The sequence below is a fragment of the Brienomyrus brachyistius genome, chromosome 2 (genome assembly GCF_023856365.1).
Source record: "Brienomyrus brachyistius isolate T26 chromosome 2, BBRACH_0.4, whole genome shotgun sequence".
Taxonomy (NCBI): Eukaryota; Metazoa; Chordata; class Actinopteri; order Osteoglossiformes; family Mormyridae; genus Brienomyrus; species Brienomyrus brachyistius.
Window position 1 is genome coordinate 34,529,438 of NC_064534.1, and position 16,421 is coordinate 34,545,858.

A 16,421-nucleotide genomic window follows, 5' to 3' on the forward strand; every position below is an offset into this window, starting at 1 on the left:
CAGCACTTCCACTAGAAGGTCCCAGAGTTCTTGTGCTTCAAGCATTTCAATTTATAAATATTCCGTTGATCTTAACAGTTGTGTGAAATGAGCTGTCATCACTCCGTTTCTGCTTTAGGAATTTTTCCGGTCTTTCGGCGGAAAGTCGGTCTCGTGTGTTTGCATTGGTGGTTCAGTGGTAGAGTTCTCGCCTGCCACGCGGGAGGCCCGGGTTCGATTCCCGGCCAATGCAAAGCTGCTCTTTTAACAACTGTACACTCAGCGCTGAACTCCAGCTAATTCAGTCTTATCTCAAGACAGGTACTCCACATTTCCGCTCAACCCCTGGCAAGCGGAGCCCTGAGGCTGGCTCATTACAGTTCCCCTAGCTAAAAACTACACAGAGGCATCTCAGCTTCACACTTCTGACCACCTTCTTGCCCATCCTTGCATCTCTGCACTTTCTCACACATTCCACTGTCTGACATATTGTCTTTGTTGAGCAACAGTCTCGTGTTAGCTTGAGAAGAGCCTCTCACCTGACTCGTGTACCGTACTATGGCTTAAAATCGGACACTTTTCATAGCTTGCTGCTGCTTAAGGTCGACGTTCACGGCATGTGGCTCAGGTGGGGAGATGGGCTCCAAAGAAAGAGGCAGAAAACGGCAAGAGTGGAGCTCACGAATGTGCCGGAATAGCTCAGTTGGGAGAGCGTTAGACTGAAGATCTAAAGGTCCCTGGTTCAATCCCGGGTTTTGGCAGCACGTGACATGCGTTTTGGAGCTCGTCTCTGCCTGGGCTGCAACGCGCCAGCTGGTTCCATGGTGTAATGGTTAGCACTCTGGGCTTTGAATCCAGCGATCCGAGTTCAAATCTCGGTGGGACCTATCATGGGCTCAGTTTTGCGCCCCATGGCGCACTCTGGCTCAAAAACATTTCTTTTGCACTTTTTGCATGTGATGTAGCCGACCTTTTCTGCCGCTTGGCCGGTTAGCTCAGCTGGTTAGAGCGTGGTGCTAATCACGCCAAGGTCATGGGTTCGATCCCCGTACGGGCCATGCTTTCTCTTTCTCCCGGTGGTGGGAGTGCTTGGAGATCAGAGGTAAAGAAAATGAAAGTGTCAGACGTGATTATAAGAACACGGATATGCCACATTCACCTGTGTCGTGGTGAGCGAAAGAAATGGAGGATACACGCATTTCTCTTAGCTGACAATTCTGCAGCAATTGGACTGGCAAAGTATACGTTGACATACACAATTTGCTCAAAGAGCGTAGTAGTTCTTGAAGAAAAATCCAACCCGCGTTGTAAAACCGTGCTGCCTTCTGATGCTCTTTACAACTTTCTGATGGAACTAGCTTTTTTCGAGGCATTTATTGGAAAAGTCGACGGAGTTGTCAAGTATCCCGAAGCAGCACTTCCACTAGAAGGTCCCAGAGTTCTTGTGCTTCAAGCATTTCAATTTATAAATATTCCGTTGATCTTAACAGTTGTGTGAAATGAGCTGTCATCACTCCGTTTCTGCTTTAGGAATTTTTCCGGTCTTTCGGCGGAAAGTCGGTCTCGTGTCTTTGCATTGGTGGTTCAGTGGTAGAATTCTCGCCTGCCACGCGGGAGGCCCGGGTTCGATTCCCGGCCAATGCAAAGCTGCTCTTTTAACAACTGTACACTCAGCGCTGAACTCCAGCTAATTCAGTCTTATCTCAAGACAGGTACTCCACATTTCCGCTCAACCCCTGGCAAGCGGAGCCCTGAGGCTGGCTCATTACAGTTCCCCTAGCTAAAAACTACACAGAGGCATCTCAGTTTCACACTTCTGACCACCTTCTTGCCCATCCTTGCATCTCTGCACTTTCTCACACATTCCACTGTCTGACATATTGTCTTTGTTGAGCAACAGTCTCGTGTTAGCTTGAGAAGAGCCTCTCACCTGACTCGTGTACCGTACTATGGCTTAAAATCGGACACTTTTCATAGCTTGCTGCTGCTTAAGGTCGACGTTCACGGCATGTGGCTCAGGTGGGGAGATGGGCTCCAAAGAAAGAGGCAGAAAACGGCAAGAGTGGAGCTCACGAATGTGCCGGAATAGCTCAGTTGGGAGAGCGTTAGACTGAAGATCTAAAGGTCCCTGGTTCAATCCCGGGTTTTGGCAGCACGTGACATGCGTTTTGGAGCTCGTCGCCACCTGGGCTGCAATGCACTAGCTGGTTCCATGGTGTAATGGTTAGCACTCCGGGCTTTGAATCCAGCGATCCGAGTTCAAATCTCGGTGGGACCTATCATGGGCTCAGTTTTGCGCCCCATGGCGCACTCTGGCTCAAAAACATTTCTTTTGCACTTTTTGCATGTGATGTAGCCGAACTTTTCTGCCGCTTGGCCGGTTAGCTCAGCTGGTTAGAGCGTGGTGCTAATCACGCCAAGGTCATGGGTTCGATCCCCGTACGGGCCATGCTTTCTCTTTCTCCCGGTGGTGGGAGTGCTTGGAGATCAGAGGTAAAGAAAATGAAAGTGTCAGACGTGATTATAAGAACACAGATATGCCACATTCACCTGTGTCGTGGTGAGCGAAAGAAATGGAGGATACACGCATTTCTCTTAGCTGACAATTCTGCAGCAATTGGACTGGCAAAGTATACGTTGACATACACAATTTGCTCAAAGAGCGTAGTAGTTCTTGAAGAAAAATCCAACCCGCGTTGTAAAACCGTGTTGCCTTCTGATGCTCTTTACAACTTTCTGATGGAACTAGCTTTTTTCGAGGCATTTATTGGAAAAGTCGACGGAGTTGTTAAGTATCCCGAAGCAGCACTTCCACTAGAAGGTCCCAGAGTTCTTGTGCTTCAAGCATTTCAATTTATAAATATTCCGTTGATCTTAACAGTTGTGTGAAATGAGCTGTCATCACTCCGTTTCTGCTTTAGGAATTTTTCCGGTCTTTCGGCGGAAAGTCGGTCTCGTGTCTTTGCATTGGTGGTTCAGTGGTAGAATTCTTGCCTGCCCCGCGGGAGGCCCGGGTTCGATTCCCGGCCAATGCAAAGCTGCTCTTTTAACAACTGTACACTCAGCGCTGAACTCCAGCTAATTCAGTCTTATCTCAAGACAGGTACTCCACATTTCCGCTCAACCCCTGGCAAGCGGAGCCCTGAGGCTGGCTCATTACAGTTCCCCTAGCTAAAAACTACACAGAGGCATCTCAGCTTCACACTTCTGACCACCTTCTTGCCCATCCTTGCATCTCTGCACTTTCTCACACATTCCACTGTCTGACATATTGTCTTTGTTGAGCAACAGTCTCGTGTTAGCTTGAGAAGAGCCTCTCACCTGACTCGTGTACCGTACTATGGCTTAAAATCGGACACTTTTCATAGCTTGCTGCTGCTTAAGGTCGACGTTCACGGCATGTGGCTCAGGTGGGGAGATGGGCTCCAAAGAAAGAGGCAGAAAACGGCAAGAGTGGAGCTCACGAATGTGCCGGAATAGCTCAGTTGGGAGAGCGTTAGACTGAAGATCTAAAGGTCCCTGGTTCAATCCCGGGTTTTGGCAGCACGTGACATGCGTTTTGGAGCTCGTATCCGCCTGGGCTGCAATGCACCAGCTGGTTCCATGGTGTAATGGTTAGCACTCTGGGCTTTGAATCCAGCGATCCGAGTTCAAATCTCGGTGAGACCTATCATGGGCTCAGTTTTGCGGCCCATGGCGCACTCTGGCTCAAAAACATTTCTTTTGCACTTTTTGCATGTGATGTAGCCGACCTTTTCTGCCGCTTGGCCGGTTAGCTCAGCTGGTTAGAGCGTGGTGCTAATCACGCCAAGGTCATGGGTTCGATCCCCGTACGGGCCATGCTTTCTCTTTCTCCCGGTGGTGGGAGTGCTTGGAGATCAGAGGTAAAGAAAATGAAAGTGTCAGACGTGATTATAAGAACACGGATATGCCACATTCACCTGTGTCGTGGTGAGCGAAAGAAATGGAGGATACACGCATTTCTCTTAGCTGACAATTCTGCAGCAATTGGACTGGCAAAGTATACGTTGACATACACAATTTGCTCAAAGAGCGTAGTAGTTCTTGAAGAAAAATCCAACCCGCGTTGTAAAACCGTGCTGCCTTCTGATGCTCTTTACAACTTTCTGATGGAACTAGCTTTTTTCGAGGCATTTATTGGAAAAGTCGACGGAGTTGTCAAGTATCCCGAAGCAGCACTTCCACTAGAAGGTCCCAGAGTTCTTGTGCTTCAAGCATTTCAATTTATAAATATTCCGTTGATCTTAACAGTTGTGTGAAATGAGCTGTCATCACTCCGTTTCTGCTTTAGGAATTTTTCCGGTCTTTCGGCGGAAAGTCGGTCTCGTGTCTTTGCATTGGTGGTTCAGTGGTAGAATTCTCGCCTGCCACGCGGGAGGCCCGGGTTCGATTCCCGGCCAATGCAAAGCTGCTCTTTTAACAACTGTACACTCAGCGCTGAACTCCAGCTAATTCAGTCTTATCTCAAGACAGGTACTCCACATTTCCGCTCAACCCCTGGCAAGCGGAGCCCTGAGGCTGGCTCATTACAGTTCCCCTAGCTAAAAACTACACAGAGGCATCTCAGTTTCACACTTCTGACCACCTTCTTGCCCATCCTTGCATCTCTGCACTTTCTCACACATTCCACTGTCTGACATATTGTCTTTGTTGAGCAACAGTCTCGTGTTAGCTTGAGAAGAGCCTCTCACCTGACTCGTGTACCGTACTATGGCTTAAAATCGGACACTTTTCATAGCTTGCTGCTGCTTAAGGTCGACGTTCACGGCATGTGGCTCAGGTGGGGAGATGGGCTCCAAAGAAAGAGGCAGAAAACGGCAAGAGTGGAGCTCACGAATGTGCTGGAATAGCTCAGTTGGGAGAGCGTTAGACTGAAGATCTAAAGGTCCCTGGTTCAATCCCGGGATTTGGCAGCACGTGACATGCGTTTTGGAGCTCGTCTCCGCCTGGGCTGCAATGCACCAGCTGGTTCCATGGTGTAATGGTTAGCACTCTGGGCTTTGAATCCAGCGATCCGAGTTCAAATCTCGGTGGGACCTATCATGGGCTCAGTTTTGCGCCCCATGGCGCACTCTGGCTCAAAAACATTTCTTTTGCACTTTTTGCATGTGATGTAGCCGACCTTTTCTGCCACTTGGCCGGTTAGCTCAGCTGGTTAGAGCGTGGTGCTAATCACGCCAAGGTCATGGGTTCGATCCCCGTACGGGCCATGCTTTCTCTTTCTCCCGGTGGTGGGAGTGCTTGGAGATCAGAGGTAAAGAAAATGAAAGTGTCAGACGTGATTATAAGAACACAGATATGCCACATTCACCTGTGTCGTGGTGAGCGAAAGAAATGGAGGATACACGCATTTCTCTTAGCTGACAATTCTGCAGCAATTGGACTGGCAAAGTATACGTTGACATACACAATTTGCTCAAAGAGCGTAGTAGTTCTTGAAGAAAAATCCAACCCGCGTTGTAAAACCGTGTTGCCTTCTGATGCTCTTTACAACTTTCTGATGGAACTAGCTTTTTTCGAGGCATTTATTGGAAAAGTCGACGGAGTTGTCAAGTATCCCGAAGCAGCACTTCCACTAGAAGGTCCCAGAGTTCTTGTGCTTCAAGCATTTCAATTTATAAATATTCCGTTGATCTTAACAGTTGTGTGAAATGAGCTGTCATCACTCCGTTTCTGCTTTAGGAATTTTTCCGGTCTTTCGGCGGAAAGTCGGTCTCGTGTCTTTGCATTGGTGGTTCAGTGGTAGAATTCTTGCCTGCCCCGCGGGAGGCCCGGGTTCGATTCCCGGCCAATGCAAAGCTGCTCTTTTAACAACTGTACACTCAGCGCTGAACTCCAGCTAATTCAGTCTTATCTCAAGACAGGTACTCCACATTTCCGCTCAACCCCTGGCAAGCGGAGCCCTGAGGCTGGCTCATTACAGTTCCCCTAGCTAAAAACTACACAGAGGCATCTCAGCTTCACACTTCTGACCACCTTCTTGCCCATCCTTGCATCTCTGCACTTTCTCACACATTCCACTGTCTGACATATTGTCTTTGTTGAGCAACAGTCTCGTGTTAGCTTGAGAAGAGCCTCTCACCTGACTCGTGTACCGTACTATGGCTTAAAATCGGACACTTTTCATAGCTTGCTGCTGCTTAAGGTCGACGTTCACGGCATGTGGCTCAGGTGGGGAGATGGGCTCCAAAGAAAGAGGCAGAAAACGGCAAGAGTGGAGCTCACGAATGTGCCGGAATAGCTCAGTTGGGAGAGCGTTAGACTGAAGATCTAAAGGTCCCTGGTTCAATCCCGGGTTTTGGCAGCACGTGACATGCGTTTTGGAGCTCGTCGCCACCTGGGCTGCAATGCACTAGCTGGTTCCATGGTGTAATGGTTAGCACTCCGGGCTTTGAATCCAGCGATCCGAGTTCAAATCTCGGTGGGACCTATCATGGGCTCAGTTTTGCGCCCCATGGCGCACTCTGGCTCAAAAACATTTCTTTTGCACTTTTTGCATGTGATGTAGCCGAACTTTTCTGCCGCTTGGCCGGTTAGCTCAGCTGGTTAGAGCGTGGTGCTAATCACGCCAAGGTCATGGGTTCGATCCCCGTACGGGCCATGCTTTCTCTTTCTCCCGGTGGTGGGAGTGCTTGGAGATCAGAGGTAAAGAAAATGAAAGTGTCAGACGTGATTATAAGAACACAGATATGCCACATTCACCTGTGTCGTGGTGAGCGAAAGAAATGGAGGATACACGCATTTCTCTTAGCTGACAATTCTGCAGCAATTGGACTGGCAAAGTATACGTTGACATACACAATTTGCTCAAAGAGCGTAGTAGTTCTTGAAGAAAAATCCAACCCGCGTTGTAAAACCGTGCTGCCTTCTGATGCTCTTTACAACTTTCTGATGGAACTAGCTTTTTTCGAGGCATTTATTGGAAAAGTCGACGGAGTTGTCAAGTATCCCGAAGCAGCACTTCCACTAGAAGGTCCCAGAGTTCTTGTGCTTCAAGCATTTCAATTTATAAATATTCCGTTGATCTTAACAGTTGTGTGAAATGAGCTGTCATCACTCCGTTTCTGCTTTAGGAATTTTTCCGGTCTTTCGGCGGAAAGTCGGTCTCGTGTGTTTGCATTGGTGATTCAGTGGTAGAATTCTCGCCTGCCGCGCGGGAGGCCCGGGTTCGATTCCCGGCCAATGCAAAGCTGCTCTTTTAACAACTGTACACTCAGCGCTGAACTCCAGCTAATTCAGTCTTATCTCAAGACAGGTACTCCACATTTCCGCTCAACCCCTGGCAAGCGGAGCCCTGAGGCTGGCTCATTACAGTTCCCCTAGCTAAAAACTACACAGAGGCATCTCAGCTTCACACTTCTGACCACCTTCTTGCCCATCCTTGCATCTCTGCACTTTCTCACACATTCCACTGTCTGACATATTGTCTTTGTTGAGCAACAGTCTCGTGTTAGCTTGAGAAGAGCCTCTCACCTGACTCGTGTACCGTACTATGGCTTAAAATCGGACACTTTTCATAGCTTGTTGCTGCTTAAGGTCGACGTTCACGGCATGTGGCTCAGGTGGGGAGATAGGCTCCAAAGAAAGAGGCAGAAAACGGCAAGAGTGGAGCTCACGAATGTGCCGGAATAGCTCAGTTGGGAGAGCGTTAGACTGAAGATCTAAAGGTCCCTGGTTCAATCCCGGGTTTTGGCAGCACGTGACATGCGTTTTGGAGCTCGTCTCCGCCTGGGCTGCAATGCACCAGCTGGTTCCATGGTGTAATGGTTAGCACTCTGGGCTTTGAATCCAGCGATCCGAGTTCAAATCTCGGTGGGACCTATCATGGGCTCAGTTTTGCGCCCCATGGCGCACTCTGGCTCAAAAACATTTCTTTTGCACTTTTTGCATGTGATGTAGCCGACCTTTTCTGCCACTTGGCCGGTTAGCTCAGCTGGTTAGAGCGTGGTGCTAATCACGCCAAGGTCATGGGTTCGATCCCCGTACGGGCCATGCTTTCTCTTTCTCCCAGTGGTGGGAGTGCTTGGAGATCAGAGGTAAAGAAAATGAAAGTGTCAGACGTGATTATAAGAACACAGATATGCCACATTCACCTGTGTCGTGGTGAGCGAAAGAAACGGTGGATACACGCATTTCTCTTAGCTGACAATTCTGCAGCAATTGGACTGGCAAAGTATACGTTGACATACACAATTTGCTCAAAGAGCGTAGTAGTTCTTGAAGAAAAATCCAACCCGCGTTGTAAAACCGTGCTGCCTTCTGATGCTCTTTACAACTTTCTGATGGAACTAGCTTTTTTCGAGGCATTTATTGGAAAAGTCGACGGAGTTGTCAAGTATCCCGAAGCAGCACTTCCACTAGAAGGTCCCAGAGTTCTTGTGCTTCAAGCATTTCAATTTATAAATATTCCGTTGATCTTAACAGTTGTGTGAAATGAGCTGTCATCACTCCGTTTCTGCTTTAGGAATTTTTCCGGTCTTTCGGCGGAAAGCCGGTCTCGTGTGTTTGCATTGGTGGTTCAGTGGTAGAATTCTCGCCTGCCACGCGGGAGGCCCGGGTTCGATTCCCGGCCAATGCAAAGCTGCTCTTTTAACAACTGTACACTCAGCGCTGAACTCCAGCTAATTCAGTCTTATCTCAAGACAGGTACTCCACATTTCCGCTCAACCCCTGGCAAGCGGAGCCCTGAGGCTGGCTCATTACAGTTCCCCTAGCTAAAAACTACACAGAGGCATCTCAGCTTCACACTTCTGACCACCTTCTTGCCCATCCTTGCATCTCTGCACTTTCTCACACATTCCACTGTCTGACATATTGTCTTTGTTGAGCAACAGTCTCGCGTTAGCTTGAGAAGAGCCTCTCACCTGACTCGTGTACCGTACTATGGCTTAAAATCGGACACTTTTCATAGCTTGCTGCTGCTTAAGGTCGACGTTCACGGCATGTGGCTCAGGTGGGGAGATGGGCTCCAAAGAAAGAGGCAGAAAACGGCAAGAGTGGAGCTCACGAATGTGCCGGAATAGCTCAGTTGGGAGAGCGTGAGACTGAAGATCTAAAGGTCCCTGGTTCAATCCCGGGTTTTGGCAGCACGTGACATGCGTTTTGGAGCTCGTCTCCGCCTGGGCTGTAATGCACCAGCTGGTTCCATGGTGTAATGGTTAGCACTCTGGGCTTTGAATCCAGCGATCCGAGTTCAAATCTCGGTGGGACCTATCATGGGCTCAGTTTTGCGCCCCATGGCGCACTCTGGCTCAAAAACATTTCTTTTGCACTTTTTGCATGTGATGTAGCCGACCTTTTCTGCCACTTGGCCGGTTAGCTCAGCTGGTTAGAGCGTGGTGCTAATCACGCCAAGGTCATGGGTTCGATCCCCGTACGGGCCATGCTTTCTCTTTCTCCCAGTGGTGGGAGTGCTTGGAGATCAGAGGTAAAGAAAATGAAAGTGTCAGACGTGATTATAAGAACACAGATATGCCACATTCACCTGTGTCGTGGTGAGCGAAAGAAACGGTGGATACACGCATTTCTCTTAGCTGACAATTCTGCAGCAATTGGACTGGCAAAGTATACGTTGACATACACAATTTGCTCAAAGAGCGTAGTAGTTCTTGAAGAAAAATCCAACCCGCGTTGTAAAACCGTGCTGCCTTCTGATGCTCTTTACAACTTTCTGATGGAACTAGCTTTTTTCGAGGCATTTATTGGAAAAGTCGACGGAGTTGTCAAGTATCCCGAAGCAGCACTTCCACTAGAAGGTCCCAGAGTTCTTGTGCTTCAAGCATTTCAATTTATAAATATTCCGTTGATCTTAACAGTTGTGTGAAATGAGCTGTCATCACTCCGTTTCTGCTTTAGGAATTTTTCCGGTCTTTCGGCGGAAAGCCGGTCTCGTGTGTTTGCATTGGTGGTTCAGTGGTAGAATTCTCGCCTGCCACGCGGGAGGCCCGGGTTCGATTCCCGGCCAATGCAAAGCTGCTCTTTTAACAACTGTACACTCAGCGCTGAACTCCAGCTAATTCAGTCTTATCTCAAGACAGGTACTCCACATTTCCGCTCAACCCCTGGCAAGCGGAGCCCTGAGGCTGGCTCATTACAGTTCCCCTAGCTAAAAACTACACAGAGGCATCTCAGCTTCACACTTCTGACCACCTTCTTGCCCATCCTTGCATCTCTGCACTTTCTCACACATTCCACTGTCTGACATATTGTCTTTGTTGAGCAACAGTCTCGCGTTAGCTTGAGAAGAGCCTCTCACCTGACTCGTGTACCGTACTATGGCTTAAAATCGGACACTTTTCATAGCTTGCTGCTGCTTAAGGTCGACGTTCACGGCATGTGGCTCAGGTGGGGAGATGGGCTCCAAAGAAAGAGGCAGAAAACGGCAAGAGTGGAGCTCACGAATGTGCCGGAATAGCTCAGTTGGGAGAGCGTTAGACTGAAGATCTAAAGGTCCCTGGTTCAATCCCGGGTTTTGGCAGCACGTGACATGCGTTTTGGAGCTCGTCTCCGCCTGGGCTGCAGTGCACCAGCTGGTTCCATGGTGTAATGGTTAGCACTCTAGGCTTTGAATCCAGCGATCTGAGTTCAAATCTCGGTGGGACCTATCATGGGCTCAGTTTTGCGCCCCATGGCGCACTCTGGCTCAAAAACATTTCTTTTGCACTTTTTGCATGTGATGTAGCCGACATTTTCTGCCACTTGGCCGGTTAGCTCAGCTGGTTAGAGCGTGGTGCTAATCACGCCAAGGTCATGGGTTCGATCCCCGTACGGGCCATGCTTTCTCTTTCTCCCGGTGGTGGGAGTGCTTGGAGATCAGAGGTAAAGAAAATGAAAGTGTCAGACGTGATTATAAGAACACAGATATGTCACATTCACCTGTGTCGTGGTGAGCGAAAGAAATGGAGGATACACGCATTTCTCTTAGCTGACAATTCTGCAGCAATTGGACTGGCAAAGTATACGTTGACATACACAATTTGCTCAAAGAGCGTAGTAGTTCTTGAAGAAAAATCCAACCCGCGTTGTAAAACCGTGCTGCCTTCTGATGCTCTTTACAACTTTCTGATGGAACTAGCTTTTTTCGAGGCATTTATTGGAAAAGTCGACGGAGTTGTCAAGTATCCCGAAGCAGCACTTCCACTAGAAGGTCCCAGAGTTCTTGTGCTTCAAGCATTTCAATTTATAAATATTCCGTTGATCTTAACAGTTGTGTGAAATGAGCTGTCATCACTCCGTTTCTGCTTTAGGAATTTTTCCGGTCTTTCGGCGGAAAGTCGGTCTCGTGTGTTTGCATTGGTGGTTCAGTGGTAGAATTCTCACCTGCCACGCGGGAGGCCCGGGTTCGATTCCCGGCCAATGCAAAGCTGCTCTTTTAACAACTGTACACTCAGCGCTGAACTCCAGCTAATTCAGTCTTATCTCAAGACAGGTACTCCACATTTCCGCTCAACCCCTGGCAAGCGGAGCCCTGAGGCTGGCTCATTACAGTTCCCCTAGCTAAAAACTACACAGAGGCATCTCAGCTTCACACTTCTGACCACCTTCTTGCCCATCCTTGCATCTCTGCACTTTCTCACACATTCCACTGTCTGACATATTGTCTTTGTTGAGCAACAGTCTCGTGTTAGCTTGAGAAGAGCCTCTCACCTGACTCGTGTACCGTACTATGGCTTAAAATCGGACACTTTTCATAGCTTGCTGCTGCTTAAGGTCGACGTTCACGGCATGTGGCTCAGGTGGGGAGATGGGCTCCAAAGAAAGAGGCAGAAAACGGCAAGAGTGGAGCTCACGAATGTGCCGGAATAGCTCAGTTGGGAGAGCGTTAGACTGAAGATCTAAAGGTCCCTGGTTCAATCCCGGGTTTTGGCAGCACGTGACATGCGTTTTGGAGCTCGTCTCCGCCTGGGCTGCAGTGCACCAGCTGGTTCCATGGTGTAATGGTTAGCACTCTGGGCTTTGAATCCAGCGATCCGAGTTCACATCTCGGTGGGACCTATCATGGGCTCAGTTTTGCGCCCCATGGCGCACTCTGGCTCAAAAACATTTCTTTTGCACTTTTTGCATGTGATGTAGCCGACCTTTTCTGCCACTTGGCCGGTTAGCTCAGCTGGTTAGAGCGTGGTGCTAATCACGCCAAGGTCATGGGTTCGATCCCCGTACGGGCCATGCTTTCTCTTTCTCCCGGTGGTGGGAGTGCTTGGAGATCAGAGGTAAAGAAAATGAAAGTGTCAGACGTGATTATAAGAACACAGATATGCCACATTCACCTGTGTCGTGGTGAGCGAAAGAAATGGAGGATACACGCATATCTCTTAGCTGACAATTCTGCAGCAATTGGACTGGCAAAGTATACGTTGACATACACAATTTGCTCAAAGAGCGTAGTAGTTCTTGAAGAAAAATCCAACCCGCGTTGTAAAACCGTGCTGCCTTCTGATGCTCTTTACAACTTTCTGATGGAACTAGCTTTTTTCGAGGCATTTATTGGAAAAGTCGACGGAGTTGTCAAGTATCCCGAAGCAGCACTTCCACTAGAAGGTCCCAGAGTTCTTGTGCTTCAAGCATTTCAATTTATAAATATTCCGTTGATCTTAACAGTTGTGTGAAATGAGCTGTCATCACTCCGTTTCTGCTTTAGGAATTTTTCCGGTCTTTCGGCGGAAAGCCGGTCTCGTGTGTTTGCATTGGTGGTTCAGTGGTAGAATTCTCGCCTGCCACGCGGGAGGCCCGGGTTCGATTCCCGGCCAATGCAAAGCTGCTCTTTTAACAACTGTACACTCAGCGCTGAACTCCAGCTAATTCAGTCTTATCTCAAGACAGGTACTCCACATTTCCGCTCAACCCCTGGCAAGCGGAGCCCTGAGGCTGGCTCATTACAGTTCCCCTAGCTAAAAACTACACAGAGGCATCTCAGCTTCACACTTCTGACCACCTTCTTGCCCATCCTTGCATCTCTGCACTTTCTCACACATTCCACTGTCTGACATATTGTCTTTGTTGAGCAACAGTCTCGCGTTAGCTTGAGAAGAGCCTCTCACCTGACTCGTGTACCGTACTATGGCTTAAAATCGGACACTTTTCATAGCTTGCTGCTGCTTAAGGTCGACGTTCACGGCATGTGGCTCAGGTGGGGAGATGGGCTCCAAAGAAAGAGGCAGAAAACGGCAAGAGTGGAGCTCACGAATGTGCCGGAATAGCTCAGTTGGGAGAGCGTTAGACTGAAGATCTAAAGGTCCCTGGTTCAATCCCGGGTTTTGGCAGCACGTGACATGCGTTTTGGAGCTCGTCTCCGCCTGGGCTGCAGTGCACCAGCTGGTTCCATGGTGTAATGGTTAGCACTCTAGGCTTTGAATCCAGCGATCTGAGTTCAAATCTCGGTGGGACCTATCATGGGCTCAGTTTTGCGCCCCATGGCGCACTCTGGCTCAAAAACATTTCTTTTGCACTTTTTGCATGTGATGTAGCCGACATTTTCTGCCACTTGGCCGGTTAGCTCAGCTGGTTAGAGCGTGGTGCTAATCACGCCAAGGTCATGGGTTCGATCCCCGTACGGGCCATGCTTTCTCTTTCTCCCGGTGGTGGGAGTGCTTGGAGATCAGAGGTAAAGAAAATGAAAGTGTCAGACGTGATTATAAGAACACAGATATGTCACATTCACCTGTGTCGTGGTGAGCGAAAGAAATGGAGGATACACGCATTTCTCTTAGCTGACAATTCTGCAGCAATTGGACTGGCAAAGTATACGTTGACATACACAATTTGCTCAAAGAGCGTAGTAGTTCTTGAAGAAAAATCCAACCCGCGTTGTAAAACCGTGCTGCCTTCTGATGCTCTTTACAACTTTCTGATGGAACTAGCTTTTTTCGAGGCATTTATTGGAAAAGTCGACGGAGTTGTCAAGTATCCCGAAGCAGCACTTCCACTAGAAGGTCCCAGAGTTCTTGTGCTTCAAGCATTTCAATTTATAAATATTCCGTTGATCTTAACAGTTGTGTGAAATGAGCTGTCATCACTCCGTTTCTGCTTTAGGAATTTTTCCGGTCTTTCGGCGGAAAGTCGGTCTCGTGTGTTTGCATTGGTGGTTCAGTGGTAGAATTCTCACCTGCCACGCGGGAGGCCCGGGTTCGATTCCCGGCCAATGCAAAGCTGCTCTTTTAACAACTGTACACTCAGCGCTGAACTCCAGCTAATTCAGTCTTATCTCAAGACAGGTACTCCACATTTCCGCTCAACCCCTGGCAAGCGGAGCCCTGAGGCTGGCTCATTACAGTTCCCCTAGCTAAAAACTACACAGAGGCATCTCAGCTTCACACTTCTGACCACCTTCTTGCCCATCCTTGCATCTCTGCACTTTCTCACACATTCCACTGTCTGACATATTGTCTTTGTTGAGCAACAGTCTCGTGTTAGCTTGAGAAGAGCCTCTCACCTGACTCGTGTACCGTACTATGGCTTAAAATCGGACACTTTTCATAGCTTGCTGCTGCTTAACACTAGAACTGCCAAATCTACGCAAATTTGCGTAAATTCCCTGGGCCTAACACCTACTAGCATCCCTGCTGAGAGTTTCTTGGGCCATTGTCCTCCTGCTTTTGTTGTGCAAACACACCCATTACCTGTGAGGCCTGGCACATTTGCATTTTTTTACTCAGAGCAGCTAAAATCCAAGGCAGGCTGTGTGACATGGAAACCTTCACAAAAGTCTGCCATATCTATACCAAATATCCCACATGCTGACTGACCTGCAAATATGAAAGACACACATTCACAAAATATATGGAAGCACAAGTCTGTTTTATTTATAAAAAAAATTGAGTGTTTCAAACTTTGCAGTGTTTGCAGACCCAGTGACCATCATCCCTGCATTTGGCGCAAGTGAATTTGTAACACTTTGCACTGGTAAACCTGCTGCGGTTTCTGTTGCAGTTCTCCTGTACCTGACACTGAGTTGTCCATACAAGTCCTGGCACAGCAGCAGCCTTCCTCTGTCCCCATAGCCTTTTGTGGCATAAATTGGCAATGGAGTTCCTTGGCTAGATGACTCAAAAATAATCTTCTTTTGCCTTCCCACCCTGTACATGCCTTGTACAGAACGTAGGAATTTGCCACCACCAGGTCCAGCATGTTGTAAAATACAGCTACTGGCCACCTGCATGTTGCTGCTCTTACGGAATACATGCGCGCCATTTGGTCCAACACATTTACACCACACTATAACAGCAGAGAGAGAGAGAGTCATGAGTGTATTTGCTTTTTTTCTACCTTCTTTCTATATAGGCCTGTATAGTACATATCAGAAAACATTGTAGCACTGATGTAAAATTATACACACATTCACATACCTTCATGTGGTTATAGTCTGTTATCGTGTTGGGTTTCCTCTTTCTGCCTTCACAGATCGCCACATCTTGGTCCAAGGAACTCAGAACACACACAATCTTGTTTTTTTAGGTGCATAAATTGTCAAGGAGACACTGCCACTTCTAAGCACTGACGCGGAGAATTCCTCTTGCTGTGCAGTGTCCTTTGAAATTGGAGGAAGTTCATACCAAACTTTATTCCCTGTGCTCAGTAGTGTTGTTTTGCGCTGAAGCAGTCTGTGTGACAGTGCCAGTGAGGTGAAGAAATTGTCCGTTGTGACATTTCTCCCGTCATCCAGAAATGGCTCCATCAGACTCATGACCATGTTCTCTGCCAGCCTCTCCCTTTTCTGGTGACTGGGGTCCTTTCCCAAGTTAGGGGACACGTTGCAGACGTATTTGGTCTCCAAATCCGTGGCCATCCAGAACTTGATCCCAAATTTGTCCTGCTTGGATGCGATATACCAAGTGACATGGAATGGATCCACATCTACTCCACGTTGTCTTTCCACCGGTGTCCCTCAGGGCTCGGTTCTTGGCCCTCTCCTATTCTCCCTCTACACTAAATCTCTTGGCGAAGTTATATCCTCACATGGCTTCTCCTACCACTGCTATGCCGATGACACTCAACTCATCCTCTCCTTCCCTCCCTCAGACACTCATGTCTCCACTAAGATCTCTACATGCTTGGCAGACATCTCATCTTGGATGACCACTCACCAGCTAAAACTCAAAACTAGTAAAACTGAGTTGCTTTACATCCCGGCTGACTCATCCCCCCTCCAGGACCTTGCGATCTCCTTTGACAACTCCCTGATCCGTCCTTCGGTTTCTGCTAGAAACCTTGGAGTTACCATAGATGATCGGTTGTCATTTTCCTCACATATCACCAGTCTTTCTCGCTCTTGTCGGTTTCTCCTCTTTAACATCAGGAGGATACGTCCATTTCTTTCCACCCAGGCTACCCAGATACTCGTCCAGTCCCTCGTCATCTCACGCCTTGACTACTGCAACTCGCTTCTAGCGGGTTTACCACTGAGCGCCATCCGTCCCCTCCAACTG

At 48.4% G+C, this 16,421-nt stretch overlaps 1 protein-coding gene and 11 non-coding genes across 12 annotated transcripts in view; 11 read left to right on the forward strand and 1 right to left on the reverse strand.

The window, feature by feature from the left end:
• LOC125715668 (uncharacterized) overlaps window positions 1–16,421 on the reverse strand; it is a 416,660-nt gene that overhangs the window by 119,725 nt on the left and 280,514 nt on the right. The gene's annotated exons all lie outside the window — the stretch shown is intronic.
• Window positions 162–232, forward strand: trnag-gcc (transfer RNA glycine (anticodon GCC)). The gene has a single exon. It is a non-coding gene; the product is annotated as a tRNA-Gly (tRNA).
• On the forward strand, window positions 795–866 carry trnaq-uug (transfer RNA glutamine (anticodon UUG)). The gene has a single exon. It is a non-coding gene; the product is annotated as a tRNA-Gln (tRNA).
• Window positions 1,553–1,623, forward strand: trnag-gcc (transfer RNA glycine (anticodon GCC)). The gene has a single exon. It is a non-coding gene; the product is annotated as a tRNA-Gly (tRNA).
• trnag-gcc (transfer RNA glycine (anticodon GCC)) lies at window positions 4,335–4,405 on the forward strand. The gene has a single exon. It is a non-coding gene; the product is annotated as a tRNA-Gly (tRNA).
• On the forward strand, window positions 4,968–5,039 carry trnaq-uug (transfer RNA glutamine (anticodon UUG)). Its single transcript has one exon. It is a non-coding gene; the product is annotated as a tRNA-Gln (tRNA).
• Window positions 7,117–7,187, forward strand: trnag-gcc (transfer RNA glycine (anticodon GCC)). The gene has a single exon. It is a non-coding gene; the product is annotated as a tRNA-Gly (tRNA).
• trnaq-uug (transfer RNA glutamine (anticodon UUG)) lies at window positions 7,750–7,821 on the forward strand. Its single transcript has one exon. It is a non-coding gene; the product is annotated as a tRNA-Gln (tRNA).
• trnag-gcc (transfer RNA glycine (anticodon GCC)) lies at window positions 8,508–8,578 on the forward strand. The gene has a single exon. It is a non-coding gene; the product is annotated as a tRNA-Gly (tRNA).
• On the forward strand, window positions 9,141–9,212 carry trnaq-uug (transfer RNA glutamine (anticodon UUG)). Its single transcript has one exon. It is a non-coding gene; the product is annotated as a tRNA-Gln (tRNA).
• Window positions 9,899–9,969, forward strand: trnag-gcc (transfer RNA glycine (anticodon GCC)). The gene has a single exon. It is a non-coding gene; the product is annotated as a tRNA-Gly (tRNA).
• On the forward strand, window positions 12,681–12,751 carry trnag-gcc (transfer RNA glycine (anticodon GCC)). The gene has a single exon. It is a non-coding gene; the product is annotated as a tRNA-Gly (tRNA).